The 21762-nt window shown below is 38.3% G+C and overlaps 1 protein-coding gene across 15 annotated transcripts in view; it reads left to right on the top strand.

The window, feature by feature from the left end:
- The first annotated feature begins 2382 nt into the window (after positions 1–2382).
- The window catches only part of CPQ (carboxypeptidase Q), a 681911-nt gene continuing 662531 nt past the window's right edge, over positions 2383–21762 (top strand). For 13 of the 15 annotated variants that reach the window (XM_072603459.1, XM_072603458.1, XM_072603457.1 and 10 more), the window contains exon 1: positions 2383–2728. The gene's annotated coding sequence lies outside the window, so the exon portion shown is untranslated. The remainder of the gene's footprint in view (positions 2729–21762) is intronic. The other 2 variants (XM_072603444.1, XM_072603445.1) reach the window with 1 other exon arrangement.

Here is a 21762-nt window from a genome sequence, read left to right as displayed (position 1 = left end):
AGATCTTAACTGAGACTTGAAGGAAATCAGGAGGTGGGGATGAAGAGGGAAAGATTTTCAGGTATGGAGGATAGCTAGTGAAAACGCTCAGAGTAGGGAGATGAAGGGCCTAGAGAGAGAGGAATGACCAGAAGGTCGTTGTCATTGGTTTGAAGAGTATATAGTGGTGAATAAGGTGTAAGGAATTGGAGGGGATCACATTCTGAAAGGTTTTGAGCGCCAAAGAGAGACTTATATTTGATTTTGGTGGTATGAGGGAGTTACTGGAGTTTAGAGGATAAGAGTCAGACCTGTACTCTAGGAAAATCAGTTTGACAGTTCAGTGGAAGATGGACTGGAGTGGGTTGAGACTTGAAGCAAACCAAGCAGCAGGGTATTGCAATAGTCCAGGCATGTGGTACTGAGGGCCTCGACCAGGGTGACAGCAGTGTCAGAGGAGAGAAGGGTGCATATATTTCTATCTCTATCTCTAAATATGTCTATCTAGAGATATAGATATATACACACATATGTATGTGTATATGTACATTTGCATATGTATCTATGTAGATAGATATATAGATACATACTAGAGATGTTAAGAAGGTAAAATTGAAGACTCAGTAACAGATTGGATATGGGAGAGTGAGAGAGAATGAGAAATTGAGAATGACCCCTATGTTGGGAACCTGAGTAATTGAGAGGATGGTAGTAGCCTGGACAATAATAGGAAAGTTCAGAAGAAAGGAGGGTGTTTTGGGGAAATATGAGTTTAGTTTTGGACGTGTTGATGTTCAAGGAACATCCAGTTTGAGATATCCAATGGGAACTTGGAGATATGAGTCTGGAGGTCAAGAGGGAAGTTATGGCTGGATAAAATCTGAAAATTAGAGATAACTGAATCCATGGGAACTGTCAAGATCACCAAGTGAATGGTATCCAGGGAGAAGAGAAGAGGGCCCTAGACAGAGCCCTATGGTATACTCACCATTTGTAGGTGTGACCTGAATGAAGATCTACTTAAAGGAACTGAGAACTGCAATCAAATAGGTCAGAGGAAAACCAGGAGAGAGCAGTGTCACAAAAACCTACAGAAAAGAGGATGATCCACGGTGTAAAAGGCTGCAGAGATGTCAAGAAGCTTAAGGATTGAGAAAAAGCCATTAGATTTGAATGAATTCTTTGAGGTCATGTGGGTTGTAGATAGCAGAAGTGGGATTTAAACCTAGATCCTTTGGCACCACCAAAGTTCACTCTCAAGTTAAAAAAGTCTGCTATGTTGCTGTAATTCAAGCCCAACAAGCTATTTCCTTGGGCAGCTCCTGGAACATGCACTTGCATCTCTGGGTCCCTAGGCTCTGATGGATTCACCTTATAGTGCCTAGATCCAGGCCACTTTCATACATCTCAATGCCAAGCTATGGGGGAATATGCTCTTCAAAAAAAAATATTTTTTAGTTTTCAACATTCACTTTGATAAGATTTTGAGCTCTAAATTTTTACCCCTCCTTCCTCTCTCCGTCTCCAGGACAGCATTGTAATCTGATATAGGCTACACATATACAATCATATTAAGCATATTTCTACACTGTGCATACAGTATAGCTCTAAGAGCTACAATAAAATCAACACTACCATTTCTCAAAAAGTCCTCTCAGCCATTTACCCTAAAACTCCAATCACCATTCCCTCTGACTTTCCTATCCTAAACACTCCTCCTGGGCCCTACCTCAGAGTGTTATCTATACATCAAATGAGGTAATATTCATAAAATACTTTGCCAACCCGAAAGAGCTGAATAAATGCTAATATTATTAAACACATTGATTTTTTCATGCATTTATTCATTCAACAGAAAATTTGTTTACTTTAAACAGCTTCTTTTTGCCACTTTGCTACCAAAGAGAAGGGGCCCTCATCATTCTTATAAGTTCAGGCCTTAGTGAACAAACATTTATCATGTTCCAGTAACTGTGCTAAATGGTGAATTACAGAAAAGCACTCCCCAGCACCAAAATGAAACAAAACAAAAAACCCTCAAAACTCAGATCTCTCAATTTGAGAGGAATCCAATTTTTAGTTTTCATTTTCAGCCTCAAAAGCCAGTTCCTTGCCTGCACTCCCGGCCCTCCTATACAAAACCACCTCCTTATGTGAGTCTCCCTTTCTCCTCTAGCTCAAGCAGCTCCAGGACCAACACTGCCCGCGGGCCAGGCTTCTTTGGCCTGAGGATGCTGCTTCTGAAACTAACTCCATTCCATCTCCCTGAGGTTTTCCCCCAACTTGCTCCCTTCATCTCTTTTAAAGAAACTCTTATGATTGGTTCTGATTAAAATATATATATATATATTTTAAAAATCTCTGGCTAAATGGCCGATTTACATAAAAAGGTTTTACGCGAACGGGGTCCCCACGCAGGGGGGCAGGCAGGATGAGCTCGGGAAGAGAGGAGTGCGTGGAGGGGCTGGGGTCTCCCCGGTCGGCCTTTCCGGAGGGCTGTTCCTGCCGGCTGCAAGTGGCCGCATTCCAGCCGCTGCAGGCGCTGCACCCAGAGGCCTGGCCGAAGTCACGCGACACGGGACCGACAGGGAAGGGCTTTTTATTTTTCTCCTGGCCGAGCTCCAGAGGTAGAGAAGGAGCGGGCCCGGTGCCCCGCACTCCGGAGCTGCTGCAGCGCTGCCGCTGCCCTTGCCGCCTCTGCTGCCAGTGCACGCGCGGCCCCGGCCCCTCTGTACACGCGTGCTCCAAGGTGCGTGCTGGTAGCGGAGTCCGGGTGGTGGTAGAGAGGGCCGAAAGCGTGGGGAGCAGGGTCGGGGCCAGGCCTCCGATGGGGACGGGAGGAAACGATGCTAGCAGCACTGCTCTAAAATGGAAAGAAAAGACTCTTCTCCAGCCGTCCTTCCAAGCAGGACATCACCCGGGATGTCCCCGGCCTTTGAAAAGAAGGACCCAGAACACGCTGGCCATTTCTTAAACGCCTACTGTGTGCATAGTAGGTGCTAGAGATAAGAAAAAAGGAAACACTCCTTTACATTCTCTGTGGGGGTGGGGAGGAGGAAGGAAAGGCTTATATTTAAAGTACCCAGAACTTCAGCGTGGGCTGGAAGGGCCCTGGCAGATGCAGCGCCCGGGTTTGTACAGAAGCGGGTAAGGGCCAACCTGCAGAAGTGACCGACCTTCGGGGACCAGCCCAGATCTCCTGACTCCCATTATTCTAGGCCTCTAGAAAACGTCTTATTTAATTCCCCTCCACCCAATCCCCAGGGAGATGAAGTCGGACCATACTGTTAGAACAGTGATACAACTAAGACTCTGGAGGGAAGTTTGAGCAGTTTCTTAAGAATGAACTAGGGAAAGCAATGGTTAGTGTCTCTCCTTCCCCCCTAAATGATCCTTCCTTTGAAGAATACACTGTATTTAGACATCTCTTTGATACTTCTCTTTTAATTGTGTACTTATCATCTCCCTGGTTAGATTGTAGCCTCCTTGAGGCAGAAATATTTTATTTCCCTGTGGTGCCTCTGTAACCTAGGAGAGTGTTTTGTGGAGAGTAAAAACTTTATAAAGGAGGTGGGGCAGTGGATGGAGCCCGGAGTCTGGACTCAGGCAGACCTGAGTTCAATTATGACCTCAGATACTTACCAGCTGTGTGACACTTAATCTCTGGTAAGATTAAGTATATGACACTTTCTTCAGTTTCCTCAACTGTAAAATGCGGATCTTAACAGCACCTACCTCTTATGGTTGTCGTGAAGTGGTTAGCATAGCACCTGGCATGTAGCAGGTCCTATTTAAGCACTTATTCCTTTTCTCATCCCCCATTTGTTGGATTGCCTCTTCGTCCCTGTGTCCCAACCACCCTCAGAGGTTTTTTCTCACTCTGTCTCTCATCCTAGAGTACCTAGGGAACTGGAGACAAACTAACAAACTGTGGATCACAGGAAATGTTAGTGAATAAGGAAATCCTTCATTTATTGACAGACAACATGGGAAAGAGCATATTTGAGGGTTTTCCTACTCAGGAGAATTTTTTAGGGGAAAAACTCTAGGCTTGTAAGGGTTTGGTAGGCTGGCCCCAGATGTTCTGAAGATACACGATTATTAACTGTTTAGATGCAAGCAAATCATTTGGACCTGTGCTTCCTTATCTCTAAAATGAAGATTCCTTTTTTTCAGGAAACACATCTTGTATAGTAGAAGGAGCACAGGCCCAGAGTCAGAGGACTTGTGTTCAAATCCTGTCTCTGATACAACCTGTGTGACCTTGGGCACATGACTTCAGTTTCCTAGGCCTCTTGTTTCCTCCTCTGTAAAACAAGAGTATTAGATTTGGTGGCCTCTGAGGTCCCTTCCAGCTTTTAATTTAGGATTCTGTTGTTCTGGGTTTATTGTTTTATGATTTTAACATTTTATTTATGTGTAGAAGTATGTTACTTAGGGTGCTGCACAGGCCAACCTGAAGGAGCTATTTTATTGAACTGCTAAAGTGGACTAATTGACAGCCTGTGTGAACATGGACAAATCATTTTTTCTCTGTTGAGGTTCAATTTCCCTATCTATGAAATGGGGGTGGGGGATGGGAAGCAAGGTCGTTGGACTATGTGCTTTCTGAGGGCCCCTACAATTCTACATCTCTGATTGCATTATTTAGTGATCACCCATAAGGTACAGACAGTAGAGAAATCTGTATTCATTGTTGGTGTACCAGAGGAAAGCTTTGGAGAGAGAATCTTCAACAGGACAAAGGTGACCTTGCTTTGAGTTTCAGGTATACCATTGGCTAGCTCTCTGGGTCAATCTATAAGCCTTACTTTATTCAAGTAGAAAATGAAGATTATACTATTTGCAACTCCTCTACCTCACAGATGTCTCTGTGAAGAAGGTGCTTTTTAAGCACTAAGTGTGAATTCTTATTATCTGATAGAGATGAAAAATATAAACTTAACATTTTTGTGAATTGAATTATGTTTTAAATGAGGATGGGAGGCTGTCTATTTAAAGAAATCATTTTGTAACTTTGCAAAGTAAATGATCACCTCTAATTTATATATGTCCATTTTATCCATCCTTATTTTTCCACACGCACAAGGTGACCCAAAAGTCTTGGGGCTGTTCCAAGCTATTCAAGCAGCATAAGACTTTTGGGACACTCTGTGTCACTTAAAAGGTAGGAAGATTTATAACATTTAACTGCTAATGTTTTTCCTTTACCCCACCAATTTTGAACTATTAACAAATCATCACCACAATGCTATGCAATCACATTAGCTGACAATTATATGAAGTTTTAAAGTGTATAAAGTACTTGACAAACATAATCTCATTAGTTCTTCATATCAACCCGCTGAGGCAGGTACTACAAATATCATTTTCCCCTTTGTACGTATTGCTTCTGTCAGAGGCTTTGATACCCTTCAGGGGCCTTTTGTAGTCTAAATCTTTGCACAGGCCCTGCCTGGTAAGAAGCCAGGACACCTCCGTATCTGGGACTCCCTCAAGCATAGTAAGTAGTTCTCTTAAAATACTTATGTTGACAAGGCTTCAAAACACAACAGTTTTATTTATAGAGAAAAGGACACGTGAAATATTCATTTTGAGTCTCACAGAGATTCAAGAGGCTACCCTATTGCCCTCTTGCTTTATAATGACAAATAGCATGACTGGAGTCCTCATGGGGAAGGCTAGAATTTGCTTTTCTTTCTTGGTTGTCTGAGTCTCACAGATCTTTCCTCGACAAATGCTCTCCTCTTGGTGCTCTAACACTCTGTTACTGCTAGTAGGTTTAATAGGTCCTTCTTGCCATTTAGACCTGCTTCTTAACCTGAAGCTATTTGGCTCTGTTCCAACAAATCGTACCAGCTTTTGATCATTTGAAATTTGAAGAGGACTGCAATGGTGCCTCAAGTGAAAGTGTTATAGCCCTTTCCTTCCTCTAGAATAGAGGTTTCTAACCTTGGGTCCATGGACTCTTAAGTTATCTGTGGATAGATTTCAGGGGTTCTGTAAACTTGAAAGAGAGATATATTTTGATAACTTTATTTTAGTTGGTTTTCTTTGTAAGCCTAACACATTTTTTATGCATTTAAAAACATTATTTTGTGAAGGGGTCCATAGGCTTTATCAGACCGTCAAAGGGGTCCATGACACAAAAATGGTTAGGAATCTCAGCTCTCAAATATTAACTGCCTCCAGCCTATTGAAATCTTCTGCCCATTTATTTCTTGGTCCCACTGCCCCACCCTCCATGCAAAGAGTCTTTTTAGATGGTTGCAGGAATATCTGGTCCAAACCACTAGGTTTTCTTCTAGCTCATGACAGTTTTATAGTACTTTACTTCCTTCCTCCCTCAGTGCCTGGAAAGTGTGCCTTCCACCTGGATTATTCCTTCCAACTGAGTCTTTTGGTGTTGGTCAAGCCATTCCCACCTTACTTTCCCTTTGTTTTTTCTTCTTCCATCATCCTCTAGGGCAGCCAGACCATGGTATATCAATTGCCCAGGACAGTTTCTCCAACATCTTTGGGTGTCAAGCAGGTGTCCGTGACTCAAATGCAGACAAATGAGGAAGTTGTTTCTCAAACAGATTAGGTGACCTGCCTATGGTTATACTGCTAGTATGTGTTAGAGCCATGCAGTTGATCCTAGATCCAGTCTTTCCTTCTATCAACTGTGCTTCCTTTCTAAGTGAATGAATGTTGAATTAAAAATTCTATGATTTTACCATATTAGTTTATATCAAGGTTATATGTTAGAATGTACGTTCATTAAAGGCAAGGACTTCTTTTTCTTATTTGTTTATTTGCTTTTAATGACAACTACTACAGTGCTTATTATGGCGTTTAATAAGTGCTCATTGAATTGAATGAGTTATCCTGGAATATAGATCACACTAGTAAAATAAGATCTCAGTGAAAGCAAAAAACATATTAGTAAAACTAAATAAGGGTAGCTAGGTGGAGCAGTGGATAGAATGCTGGGTCTGGAGTCAGGAGGACTTGAGTTCAAACCTGCCTTCAGGAATTACCCTGAACATGTTACTTAACCCTGTTTGCCTCAGTTTGCTCACCTGTAAAAAGAGCTGGAGAAGGAAATGACAGACCACTCCAGTATCTTTGCCAAGGAAACCCCAAATGGGATCATGTAGCTTTGGACATGACTAATCAGCTAAATAACAAAAACAACTTACATTAAAAAAATGACACTAGTTATCAGATATCTTCAAGTTTTGTGCAAGCTAGGTTAAAGATTAGGGGTAGAAAATGTGGCCTATGGTCAGACCAATATAGAATGTTGTCTGGGCTAATGATTTATTGAATTATAGACGGTTCCAAGGAACTTTTTTTACCCAAGCCAAAACAGTTTGCTTGTGATTCTTTGAATATCCTTTCTCTTAGGCAATTTAGTTGTGAATTCCATCTCCTCTTCTAGTATAACAGGATGTGGGGGTGATTGAGGAGGGCACAGCTTCATTCTCTAATGCCATGGTTTTACTTCTCTGGGACTCACTTGCTTCAATTAAAACCCTGATTGAGGTTGCCATATCCCCTGCCCCCGCCCCCCCCCCCACCCCATTCAGTCTGGGGACACATTGTCATTCATTTGCATACATTTGAGATCACAAAGCATAGACTTTTGGAGGTGGAAGGAACCTCTGAGATCATTTCTTTTTTTAATACATATTTTAAACAATCTTTTTGCATGCATATTTAAATAATTTTGCATGATTATGTCTAAACAGTCAAAATTCCAAAATGAGTAAAAGTAAAACAGAATAAATTGATGCTATCTGCTTTAGCTGTTAGGAATGGTTGGATTGGATAAAACTGGAGTAAGTGGGGCCTAGTGTGTCAAATTCAGTGGGGATCTGATGTTTCTGGCTGTTTTGTAAACCAGAAGCTTTTTCTGACCCTTCCTCCCTTCCTTCTTTGCCCTCTGTTATTTCCTTGCCTCTAAATTGATCAGGATCTATGCTGTCTCAAATTTATCATAGCAATATTTCATGGCCCTCCTTTCGCCTGATTATATTCATTTTTTGCCTTATATCATACATAAATATATATGTTGCCCTTCTTCCTTCTTCCCAGTTAGTCTATAAGCTCTTTTATGTTGGTTTTCGTCTTTGAATTAGTGCTTAGTATGGTGCCATGCAGTTAATGGGAGCTTCATAAATGTTTGGAGAATTGAATTACAGGGTCATATGTCTTCTAGGAATGGAAAAACCAAACCAGAAGATGGTCCTTGGGGAATGGAGATATTAAGTAGCCAAGAGGAAGGGGAAGGAAATAGCATTTATATATCACCTCCAGTGCCTTAGCCTTTTTACAAATATTCTCATTTGATCTTTACAATAACCCTGCTAGGTAGGTGCAGCTATTATCCCCATGTAATGATTGTGGAAACTGAGGCAGACAGAAGTTAAGTGACATGCTCAAGGGTCACACAACTAGTAAGTGTCTGAGGCCAGATCTAAACTCATTTCTTCCAGACTCAGTACTCCGTATTCTTTTCCACCAGCTACCAACAGCCGAAGGGAAACATTTCAGAATTTTTTTTTTCAGAAGGAATGATGAAGGGTTTGACTGTGATTCCCCATAAACATTAGTTGCAGGAACAAATGATATTTAGCCTGGAGAACATAAGACTTGAGGTGGGGGAGGGCTTATAAAATAGACTCCTACATTAGGAAAATCAGTTTGACAGATGAGTGGAGGATGGTCAGAAGTGAAGAGAAATTTATTGCAATCAGACCAGCCAATAGTCCAGCATGCAGCAGCACAGGTGGGAGCTGATGAGGGTCTGCTCCAGGGTAGTGGCAGTGTCAGAAGAGAGAAAGGGATGAATGCAAGAGAGGTTATGAAGACAGAAACCAAAGTGCTTGGCCACAGATTGGATGTGGAGGGAGAGAGAGAGAGAGAGGAGGAGGAGGAGGAGGAAAAGAGCTTACATAACTTTCAGTTAAGGAGGAGGAGTCAGAGTGTGGCATCATTTGACCATCAGGAAAGGATTTTCTTAATAGCCTCCCTCTTAGAGAAGACAGCCAGCATCAGACTAAAGCTAATGGACTACTAGAGAAAGCCCTCTCCTAGAGGTCCGGGAGATCTGAACTTATAAGTTTCTTGGACCCTATGGTCTGAAGTGAGTGTGAAATATCTCATCAGTAATCCCACAAAGCTGTTTTTACCTTACAAGGGTAATATAATGGGAAGGGGAATATAATGAGTTTAATAGGCTGTTTGGTCATTGTTTAGTTTAGGGGTGTACTTTTGAATCCTTCTTTTTTGTCTTTTTTTTTTTTTGGATTGAAATAAAGACTTTCTGATTACTCCCCCTTCTCTCTCCCTTGAAAAAAGAAGAAAGAAAGAAAAAAAGAAAGAAAGGAAGAAAAAGCAGCTAGGTGGTGCAGATCATTGGTCCTGGAGTCAGGAAGATCTGAATTCAAATCCATGCTCCGACACACACTAGTTGTGTGACCCTGGGCAAGTCACTTAACCCTGTTTGCCTCAGTTTGCTCATCTGTAAAATGAACTGGAGAAGAAAATGGCAGTACAAGAACCCCAAATGGGGTCATGAAGAGTTGGACACAGCTGAACAACAAGAAGTCCTAGCTGTGTGTGAATTGTGGGTTAATAGTAATGTGAGTATAGGTTGTGTAACATAGTGAAAATGAATATGGATTTAGTCTTGAGTGGTAGTTGAACCTGGATTGCTGGGAAAAAAGGTTGAATGAGAATAAAGAATCGGTATAGGATTATTGCCTTGGAAATTTTTGTAGTTCATTTAGAATTTGACTAAATTCCTTTGCTTTGACCTAAATAGAAAGACAGGCAATGCCATATATATACATTTATAGAGTTGCCAATTTTGGAAGTAGAAAGTAGGTGGCTTTGTATGAGTAATTCCCACCCAGTCTCCATGGGATGGTTTATATGACGTTTTTTGTTTTTGATTTTTGACAGATGCCCTTGAAAATCATGGTGTAGTCAATCAATGAATCAATGAACATTTAGGGGAAAGAGAACTAGATTTGCAATCAAAGCACCCGGGTTCAAATGCTGACTTTGCCACTTATTTCCTGTGTGACTTTGGGCAAGTCATTTTTTGGTTGTCCTTTGTTGTTGTTTCAGTTATGTCTGACTCTCTGTAACCCCATCTATTGTTTTCTTGTCAAAGATAGTGTAGTGGTTTGCCATTTCCTTCTTTAGCTCATTTTACAGATGAGGAAACTGAGGTAAACAAGTCGAATAACTTGCCCAGGGTCACACAGCTAGTAAATTTTTGAGGTCAGATTTTAACTCAGGAAGATGAGTCTTCCTGAATCCAGGCAGAAGCTGTATCCATTGTACAACCTACCTGCGCTGCAAGTCATTTAAACATCTCTCTCTCTCTTCATACATACACACACATACACATACATATATACATACATATATAATACATATATATATACACACACACCTTTCTAAATGTATAAAACTATGTGTATAACTTTTTATGTATATAAACCTCAGTGTCCCCATCTATAATATAAGAGTATTGTGCAAAATGATCTCTCCAGATTCATGATTCTAAGGTGAGAATACTCTCAGAGTGGTTTTCCAGGTGACTTTTTCATTATTTGTAGCACCTTAAGGTAATGGTGGCTTGTAGACTGTATCTACTTCTTTGTGTATAGATAGCCCTCTAATTCAGGAACAAGTGAAGACAGAAAGATGGAGGTTTCGGGCAGCATGTTCTTAATTTGATGGTAACTAGGGAAGAACAGAGAAGCCCATTAAATAAGTTAAAGTCTTATGTTGCCTTTTTTTTAATCTGCCAAGTGCTAAGGCCCAGGGACAGCATAAACCAATTGCTGCAGTCAGAAAAACTACTGCATGGTGCCAGTTTGATTTAGCTCAGGAGACTGTAACTTTCTGCCCTAAGGGGTAATATGATGGAGTAGACCTTCCTACTGCTCACAATATTATGAAAAAAAAACATTAAGGCAACAACTTTTATTACTTGCCCCCAAGCTGGAGCTTTAAAATGTTCTCTCTCTCTCTCCCCTAAGCCACTTTGGTTTTAAAAACAAACAGTCCATTCATGTGTCCTCCCGAGTCAAGCTGTTAAACTCCTTCCTTTTAGTTCTACGTCTTATTCACTTAATGCACTGAGGTTGTAGGCTTGACATAATCCTGTGTCCACAGAGTTTTTGTTTCTTTGCTGTTTATATAATGGCCTAGGTACAGTTAAAGGCTGTATGCTTGATGAACTCTGCCAAATGTGAACAGGTTTGTGCCCTAAAGATTCAACAGTCCAAAGACACAAATCAGTTTAACATATCTAGGGGTGTGCTGGTAAATCTTTAACTGGCAACGTCCTCTGAAAAAAAAAAGTATTCAGGACACACTTTTAAATTTAATTTGCATTATTAACATTTTCTCCTTCACTTTCTTAAGTCTGAACAATCAATTAATAAATCAAATCCTGATTTGTAGCATACTCCAATTTTTGAGGTATAAATGCCCACCCTGAAAAATTTAACAATTAATTGTCCAGAAGGTTGGAGCTGGCTGCAGGATACTTTGATTATTACCAGTTTCTGAAAAAGGCAAATGGCTGCTGAATTTGGAATGATTCATGATTCAAAGGAGGTTTTAGAACTTTTCTTTTTAAAGAAACTTTTTTTTTTTTTGGTAGAAGGAGGGGAGACGGATGAGCATATACTAAACAATGAGAGGCCAATCTAGGTCACAAAAAAATTAATAGGAGATAGAATTATAGATTTAGCACTTAAAGGGATCTCAGAGGTCATCTAGTCTAGCTTCTTCATTTTACAGATGAGGAGACCTGGTTCAGTGTGCCTAAGTGACTTTTCCAAGGTCACACAAGGAAGACATTTCAGGGCTGAGATTAGACTTCAGGTACTATAATGTCAGGGATAATGTTCTTTTCTTTGCATAGTGGATAAGAAGGAAGAGATAGGCAGGGCATCTAGGTAGATAGATAGATAGATGATAGATAGATAGATAGATAGATAGATAGATAGATAGATAGATAGATAGATAGATAAATGATAGGTAGATGATAGGTAGGTAGGTACATGATAGCTAACTAAATAGAAAGAGCATTTATTAAGGATGTACTATATGCCAGGTACATATGTTTAAACAAATGATACCACAAAGTACACTGGGAATATCTGATCACTGGATCCAGCACAGCCCTCCCTCACTCAAATCAAAATCAAGTGTAAGACATCTCATCATTTCTGTGATGTCATGGTCCTATTCAGAAACAAAGGACAAACACAGTCTGTGAGTAGACCAAGCTACCTAAATGGGACCTTCCCTTTCCTTCCCCTCCTCTCCCTTCCTCTCCCTCCCCTCCCCTCCCCTCCCTTCCTCTCCCTCCCCTCCCCTTCTCTCCCCTCCCCTCCCCTCCCTTCCCTTCCCTTTCCTTCTCTCTTTCTTTCTTGTCTGCCCTAAAACTTTAGATCCCATGCACTCTGAAGCCCATGGATTGAATAAGGAAGGGTCCCTGCCCAGCCTCCACTTAATGGCTGGTTTTGGACCCTCCTGGCTTAGAGTGAATGTCAATAGTAACAGTTTCTCTTCAAAACAACAACCTTGAGGCTCCTGCCCTGGCCAGTGTGATTTATTTATTTATTTTCTCTTTTCTATTAAAGAGGCTATCCCCCCTGACTACCTTTTAAATAGGCCTATTCACTGAATGGACATTACCATTTAATGAGTACCTGAAAAGGCCTTAGCCTAAAAAGCCAAGGTCTCCCATTGCCTCCTGGACCATTTCCAGTCATTTTGATGAATATCTGGTCACTGGATCCAGATGGCTCAGGAGGAGAAAGTGAGACTGGTGCCCTTGCACAGCCCTTCCTCACTCAAAACAAAGTCAAGTGCAAGTCATGTCATCATTTTTCTGATGTCATGGTCCTCTTCGAAAATGAAGGATAAACACAACACAAAGTACATTCCCAGTAAAGCACTAAAACAAAACTAAGTGAAAGATTGCAACTAAAAGGACATATCACTTTTGACTTTTATAATCTTACTGATTGATAACTGAAAGGAATGATGTGTCCCATAACTTTGATGATTGTCCATTGTGTTGGCCCAAAGTTTTTTTTAATCTGCCAAGTGCTAAGACCCATGGTGGCTTAATTTGCATGGTTATAGTCATTACATGTATGTATGTGTATATATCTGTATTTCTTTCTATATATGTTTGTATGGTTATATCCCAGGTGTTGGGGGCACCATGTCCATTTCCCTAAGAAGTCATCCTTTTTATTGTACTGTGTTGTGGAAATGCTTCTTTTATTCCATAAGTTTAAAAAAAAATAAGAATTCTACACAAGCCTGGAGCATAAGATTATATAATTTAGAAACTAAAATCAAAGATTGGAATGAGAAGAGTACAAGTAGAAAAACAAAGTAGAGAAGGCAGAGGGAGATAGTAGGCATGGTGAGCTGCTTCACACCATGTTTGGGGAAGTTTGAGGTTCCCCTTTCACTCTGAGGTTAAATGTTAGGAAAAAGATAAAGTAGTACTAATGTTGGGAAGTTTTCCTGCTTCCCTTGGTTACTGGCTTAGGATTTTTTAAGGCTTTCTTTATTCTAGAATCTGTAGACCCCCTTTCTCTTCATCCTTCACTGTTTCTATTAAGAACATCACCATCCTTTCAGTCACCCAGGTTCACAACCTTAGTTATCCTAGACTTTTTTCTCTTTCTCTCTTTACCCATATCATATCAGTTGCTAAGTTTTAAAAGTAATTTCAAATCAGTCTCCTTTCTCCTCTGCCTATTTCAATCTTCTCTCTACTCCTCCTCAAAGTCCCTTTTTCTCTCCTTCCCATGGTTACCACCATAATTCAGGCCCTTATAAACCTTTTAAATCTTTTCTTCTTCTCTTCTTTTGCCTTCTCCATCCTGGAATTATCATGCACATACTTATCTGTTTGATGCATTGTATCCTTCAATAAGCTTCTCGAGGACAGGGACTGTTTTTTTCTGTCTTTGAATCTGCAGAAACTAACACAGTGCCATACACATAAAGTCATTTTTTTAACAAATGTTTATTGGATTGGTTTGAACAGGAGCACAGAGTTCCTGTGATGAACCAGTAGATTTTAGGCATGGAGTTATATAGCACTTGAGTGGCCAAGGGGCCAATTTTTATTCCAGAATTTTAGGCTTCCCTAGGCAAGGTGTTGAGTCTTGGCTTGGACTGGTCTGGAAATATAATTTCCATCCTTGTGGGATCCTGGGTAAGTCACTTAACCTTTCTTGGCCTCAGTAAAATGTGGTGAAGGGGTCCCTAGATGACTTCTAAATTCCTTTCTAGCTCTGATTTTATGATCTGATGACTGGGGGGTGGATATTGGTGATTTGCCATGGGCTATAGGCCTTAAGGATGTTTGCCATGAATGTATTTTCCAAATTTTACCTTGATTTTCTATTTTAAGTAAATTCTCTTTCCACTATCGTCATGAGATATCTTATAATTAAAGCCATGGTTTGTAGGAATGGGTCTCACAAATATCATTTTGATTAGATTGAGCCAGAATCAGGCTTTAATGCTTTGGAAAAGCTGGGGGTGGGGGAAGAAATGTATGTTATCTGGACTGTTGATTTTCCTCAGCTTTCATCACTTTTCATATCTTCATTTATGTCTTCTGAATTTCTTCATATTGATTGTTCCTCTCAGGGCAGTAATCATATGTCATAGTTCAGCCACTCTCCAGTCATGTGGCATTTATTTTATTTTCAGCTTTTTTTTTTATTACAAATAATGCTGCTATGAATGTTTTCTATCTTTTATTGTCATTAACTTCCTTAGGGTATAAACCTTATAGTGAGGTCTCTGGGTCAAAGGATATAAACAACTGAGCAACTTTTCCTGTATTATTCTAAATTCTCTCCCAGTATGGCTGAACTAATTCACAACTCCACCAGCAGTGACTTAACATTCCTGTCTTCCAGAAACCTTTCCTATGATGAATTTTCTCATTTTATGTCTTTGCTGCTTGGATGAGTGTGAAGTACCAAGGGTTGTTTTAATTTGCACTTCTTCAATTATTTGTGACTTTGAACTCTTTCTCAAGTGGTTGTTCATAGTTCGTATTTATCCTTTGGAAAAATGTTGATATTTCTTGACTACTTGTTTATGGACCCCTGAATGGATCTCAATTTATAGCTTTTTGTCAAATCCTCTTAGATTTTGGATGCCAGGCTAGACAGCAAGATTCAATGTAAAGACATTGGATTTGGAGTCAGAGAACCTGGTTTTGACTATGGTTTCTAATATTACCTGTGTATCTTTGACAGATCATAATTAATACCTCTTGGCCTCCTAGGATTTTCTAGTATCAAGCTCATAGAAAGAGATCTTTGCACACTGCATGTTGACTTAGAAAATCAGTAATTAACCATTACCTATGTTTTATTGTAATTTTAATTTTTTTTGTTATGTATTTCCCATTTGCAGTTTATTTTCTTTCAGGCTGCACTAGGGAGTATTACTGGTAAGTCTGACATCTCTGGAATAGATCATCTTCCAAGATCCTTCAAGCTCTAAGTCTATAATGCTATGTAAAGATTTTTCCTATATGGTACTTTTTCTTCTGATTCTAACAGCATTAGTTGTATTTGTGTAGATGTCTCAGAGGAAGGGCCCTGGGGTCTGAGGGTAAGTCAGAAGTATGAATTCTAGGGAGACCTTCCAGGATTGAGAGATTTCTGAGGTTGAAAAGATCCAGAGAAATATAGCCTGGTGAGAAATATTATTCTTTCAAATGAATTAAAAATTTTTTTTAATCTAATTCCAAAAATGGTATCCCTTTAGTAATTTGGGGCATATGAACTAAATCTGCCTAACACTGACATAGTCTAGTCATAATATCTCTTCAATTATTTAGGCCTTGTTTCATTCTAAAAAATTATTGTGTAGTTGTAATTATATAATTTCTGTGTTTGTCTTTGAAGAGTAACTCCCATGTAGTTAATATTTTGTTGTTATTTCAAGTGAGATGTCTTTAACCTCTTTGAGCCATCTGCATTTGTAGAATGGAGAGATTAGACTATACAAATCCTTTTCAACTGACATTTTATGAAGGTGGACTTTCCAAAGCATCTTCTTTACTCCCCTGACTGGTATCTTTTCAGTATCTTTCACCAAGAATTCTGTCATCTCCTTTCAGAGGCAGGTCCCTAGTCCTTACCTAGTGTCCAGCATTTTCTTTCGGTATAAATTGGATAGTTAATCTTCTCTTTTTCCATGCTGTTTAGGTCAGTTTCCAGATTATTCCTTAGTACATTTACTCAAGTTTAAAGCATCCTGGGAAGTTTTTTTTCTTACCACTCCTTGTTTGCCTTTCTTTTCTCTCACAGCACCCTTTAATTTTATGTTCTACATGTCTGCATTGGGCTACTTGGATTGCCTGCAGAACTTGATTAGAGTACAGTCTTTCCTAGTCACTGTCTACAGCTGGAGACATGTAATTTGGGATTCAGATACTCTGGTTCACCAGTGGCTCTCTGTTGTGTTTGGGATAAAATACAAATCTACTGTTGGATATATAAAGTCCTTCACAACCAGCTTCCACCCTACCTTTGTAGCCTTTCCCCTCTTCCTGGGTGCTTTGGTCCTGAAAAACTTGATGTTCCTCATAGACCACACTCCATCTATCATCTCCTGTCTCTCTTTTGATGCTTCCCCATTTCTGGATGTGAAATTCTCTCTGCACCTTCAAAATTCAATTCAAATAACACCTCCTTAATGAATGCTTATTGATTGGTTTATTGCACTGACAGTATTTCTATTCAGGGTTTTATAATGCATATTTACATATTAAAGGCAATCTCACCTTACCTGTAGAGTCCTCATAAAAGTCTATGTACAAAAGTTTAAATGTTTAAGCCTGTGTGCTAACATCTGTATACAAAAGCATCACACTCTTCTTCCCCAGGGAGCCTTTGTATCTCCTTCAATTCCTGATCAGTTGGAGATGGCATATTATACCACTGCAGGGTGTGTATTTTAAACTCTATAACCCAAGATAAATGATAATTATGTAGAATATCAGCTCCTTGAGAAGGGAGTATTTTGGTTTTTCTTTGGATATAATACCTATTTCAGCATATGGCTCTTAATAGGTGCTTACTAATAAATCATTTTAATTGAGCTGAATTCTTCTCCCTTCCACTTAGATTTTTTAAATTTATTTTTTCAGAAATATGTAGAAAATCTGATGATTTTTATAGTTTTATTTTGTATCTATTATTTCATTGAAGCTACTAATTATCTTGATTTTTTAAAAATTCTCTGGAGTTAACCAAGTAAACCATCATGTCATTGGAAACTAAATATGTTTTTCTCTTCTTTGTCCCTCAGTTTCTTTTTCTTGCCTTATTGCCTCTGACAGTGAACATTCTTATTTAATAATGATGGCAAGTGTCTGATATTTCTTTATTACAAAGACTGCTCTATGTTCATATGAATACCACTACAAAACAATCTTTATGGAAATAAAAGAAAACTTAAATTAAGTGAGAAAATAGACAGTGCTTCTGAGACTTACCAATTTAATAAAAATGATTCTTCTTACCTGAGTTTATAGATTTAGTGCTATGCCATTCAAATTACCAAGGGAATCTTACATGTAGCTAGACAAAATAATAATGAAATTCATTTATAGGTGCAAAAGGTATAGAGTTACTTAGGGAAATAATAAAAAAAACAAGTGTGAATAAAGGGCCATAACTTCGTCAGACTTCAAACTGTATTGTCAAGTATGTATTGAAACTCTTAGATGCTGGTTAAAAAGCAGAAGAGTAGGTCAGTGAAACAGAGCAGATAAGCAAGACACAGAAGCAATAAACTTCATAATAGAATTTAGTGGAGAAAGGGCTTCTTTTTTTGACAAGGACTGCTGGGAAAAAGATGTTTAGAGCATCAGCTTACACCATGTACCACATTCAGTTCAGAATGGTTATTTGACCTGAGAACAAAAGGCCACATCATAAAAACAAAATAGAAAAGAACAAAACCAGAATAAAAAAATTAGAGAACAAAACCAGAAAAAACTTTTGGCTAGGAAGAGGATTCATAAAAAGAACAAAGCTAGAAGAGATCATAAAAGACAATATGGGCAATTTTGACTACATAAAAATTACAAAGCTTTTGCAGGAGTAAAATCAATGAAGATAAAATGTGAAGAGACACTAAAGAGTAGGGAAGATAATTGCTTCAAACACTACTAATAAAAGTCTGATATTGAAGATAGATAGGGAATTATTAATAAAAATGTAGAATACAGGAACAATTCCTCAAAAGATTAGTGGTCAAAGATAGGGAAAAAAAGGAGTTTTCAAAACAATTACAAATGACTATTTGATAACGAAGTCTTTCCTGGTCTCCACATTGCAAGGGCCTTAAGACTCACCTCCAAATTACCTTTTTTTGTATATATTTTATGTAATGTCATTATATGTGTGCATATTGTCTCTGCAGCATGGTGTAGTGGAAAGAGCACTTGCTTTGTATTTTGAGGACTAAGGTTCGCATTTCACCTTTAATACTACCTGTGTTAGCCAGCCAAATAATCATTATTAAACATCAGCTCTTTACTAGACTTTATGCTAAATGTTGGGGATACAAAGAAAGGCAAAAAACAATCTCTGCCCTGGAAGAGTTCACAATTTAATTGGGGACAACCTGTAAATAACCATTGTTCAATAGGCTATAGGCAGCATAAATAGGAAATAATCAACAAAGGGAAGGGATTGGGAAAGACTTCCTATAGAAGACTGTGGGATTTTAGCTGGGACCTGAAGGAAGTCAGGAGGTAGAGAAGAGGAGTTAGAGGGTTCCAGGTATGGGGGATAGCCAGAGAAAATACCTGGAGCTGTGATTTTGTGACCTTGGAAAAGTCTTCCAATTTCCCTGGGCCTTATTTTCATTTCTAAAATGATGCAATTGTAAAAGAATGCCTTTGAAGTCTCTTCTGATGATCCTGTGCATTCTATGATATAAGATCCTTGAGTATGGGGAGTACAGGGTCTGTCACATAGTAGGTGCTTAAGAAATTATTGTCAAACTAATATATTGTTGGTGGAGTTGTGAATGGATCCAACCATTCTAGAGAATAATTTGGAACTATAAACAAATGGCTACAAAACTGTGCATACTAATTGACCCAGCAATAGCACTACTAGGTCTTGTATCCCAAACAGATGATACAAATGAGAAAAGGACCCACATATACAAAAATATTTATAGGAGCTCTTTTTGTGATGGCAAAGAATTGGAAATTGAGGGGATGCCCATCAGTTGAGGAATGACTGAACAAGTTGTGGTATATGAATGTAATAGAATATTGTTGTGCTAGAAGAAATGATGAGTAGGTGAATTTCAGAAAAACCTGGAAAGACTTACATGAACTGATTCTGAGTGAAATGAATAGAACCAGGAAAACATTGTGCACAATAACAGCCCCATTATATGATGACTAACTTTGATAGACTTATGTCTTCTTAGCACTGCAAGGATCTAAGGCAACTCCAAAAGATTCATGATGGAAAAAGCTGTCCACATTCAAAAAAAGAACTGGAATCCGAATGCAGATCGAAGCATATTATTTACTCTCTCTCTTTTTTGTTTCTCCTTTTTTGTGGTTTCTTCCATTGGTTCTAGTTCTTCTGCACAACATGACTAATGTGAAAATGGGTTTAACATGAGTCTACATGTTGAGCCTAAGATGGTGGAGTAGAGAGATGGGGAGAAAATTTGAAACTCAAAATCTTATGTAAGTGAATGTTGAAAACTAAAAATAAATAAATTAAATTAAGAAAAGAAATGTTTGATTGAAATGCTATTTAAAACAATCCAGAGCTTTCCCCTGGACCATTATAAGATGGTCCAGATGAAAAAAAATTTGAAACAAATTGTAGGGGCTATAGGAAAAATATATTTTTATTGTTATCTTTTGATTTGGTGCCATTTCTCTCTGTATTCTTTCCTTTACCCTTCTCTGAGAGCTATCCTTTGTAACAGAAAAAAATAGGAAGAGAAAAAAAGTTAAGCAAAAACCTTGAAAAATGTGTGACAATACATACAAGATTCTACCTACGGGGGCCCCTTTTTTGCAAAGGTATGTTGGTAGATGGCCTATGCTCCTTTGGTGCAAAACTTGGGTCATTTAATTTTATGATTTTTAGATTTGATTGTTTTATGATTGTTCTCCATTTGCATTGTTGAAGTCATTGTCCATATTGTTTTCCTGTTTCTGACTACTTTGCTTTTCATTGATTTCCATGTCTTTCCAGGTTTCTCCGTACTCATGCAATTGGTTGTTTCTTTGGTAATTAATATATTAATTAATTAAATTAATATATCTCAATTTGCTTTTTAGTAGATTTTTATTGATATCTTTTGTTGGTATACCACTTGAATTTTCATCTGTGTCCTTCCCCTGACCCCTTCTGTAGAGCCATCTCTAATAACAAAAAATTTTTTAAAAAATTGAAAATGAAGAAGTTGAGAAAAAAATTATCAAAACCAATCAATACATTGAAAAAAATAGTTATTATAGTCAGCATTCCACAATAATGGAATCTAAACCCTTCCCCTCCAAATTTCTGCAATGGAATTGAGGAAGGTATCTTTTCATATCTTCTCTTTGGGGTCAAACATTAAAAAATAATTTTGCAATATTTGTTTTCAATTATTTTATGATAATTTGTCTTTCCATTTACATTTATGTTGTGTGTATTTAATTTTTGTGGCTGTGCTTACTTCACTTTGCATCAGTTCATGTAAGTCTTTATGTTCCTCTGTATTTAATAAGTTTGTTGTTTCTTACAGCACAATAATATTCCATATTTATGATCATTAATTTGTTTAGGCATCTGCTTTGTTTCTAGTTCTTTACTACTACAAACAATGCTGATATAAATATTTTAGCACATATAGAGCCTTTCTTTGTGTTAGTGACCTTCTTGATGTATATTTGTAGCAACAGAGTTTCTAGGTCAAAAGGTATGGACATTTTAATACCTTTATTTGCATAATTGCACTAATATCTGAAGATAGAATTGTAAGAAGTTTCAACTATTCTGGCCCACCATTTGGAATTATATAAGAAAAATGACCAGGTTGTCCATACCCTTTAATTCAGTGACCCTAATACTGGACTTATGTCTTTAGAAAGTCAAAGAAAGAAGCAATAATATGTACCAGAATATTCACAGTCACACTCTTTTATAGTAGCAAGAGACTGGAGATGAATTGGGTGTCCATTGATTGAGGAATAGCTGAAAAAAGCAACTGTAGTCTATGAATGTCATATAATATTATTGTACAGTAAGAAAGGATAAATATGAGGAATTCAGAGAAATTTGGAAGATTTGTACAAATTGATGAAGAACTAAATAAGAATAACCCAGGGAATAAGATACATGCAATGACTAAAAAAATGTAAATTGAAGACAAAAATATTGATAAAATCGAAACCAAAAATGTTAACACTGTGGTTGCTGTTCTAATAATTAAATAATGGTCATAATAACTACAAGGAAGTTGAATTCTTGAGTAATTGAAAAACTAATAATGTTCCTTAAGAACAGATATTAAAACATACCTCTTTCCTCATGGCAAATAGGTGGGATAGAGCAGAATGTTGTTTACACTGCAGATGGGGTAGCTATCTAGGCTATTTTTGCTTATTGATTTTTGTTGTAAGGGAAGGTTTAATCTAGAAAGGAGGAAGTATGAGTTAGGGGAAGTATC

Source organism: Notamacropus eugenii, chromosome 4, assembly GCF_028372415.1.
Source record: "Notamacropus eugenii isolate mMacEug1 chromosome 4, mMacEug1.pri_v2, whole genome shotgun sequence".
Lineage (NCBI taxonomy): Eukaryota > Metazoa > Chordata > Mammalia > Diprotodontia > Macropodidae > Notamacropus > Notamacropus eugenii.
Note: the sequence above shows the minus strand (reverse complement) of the source record. Positions and strands in the feature narration are given on the sequence as shown.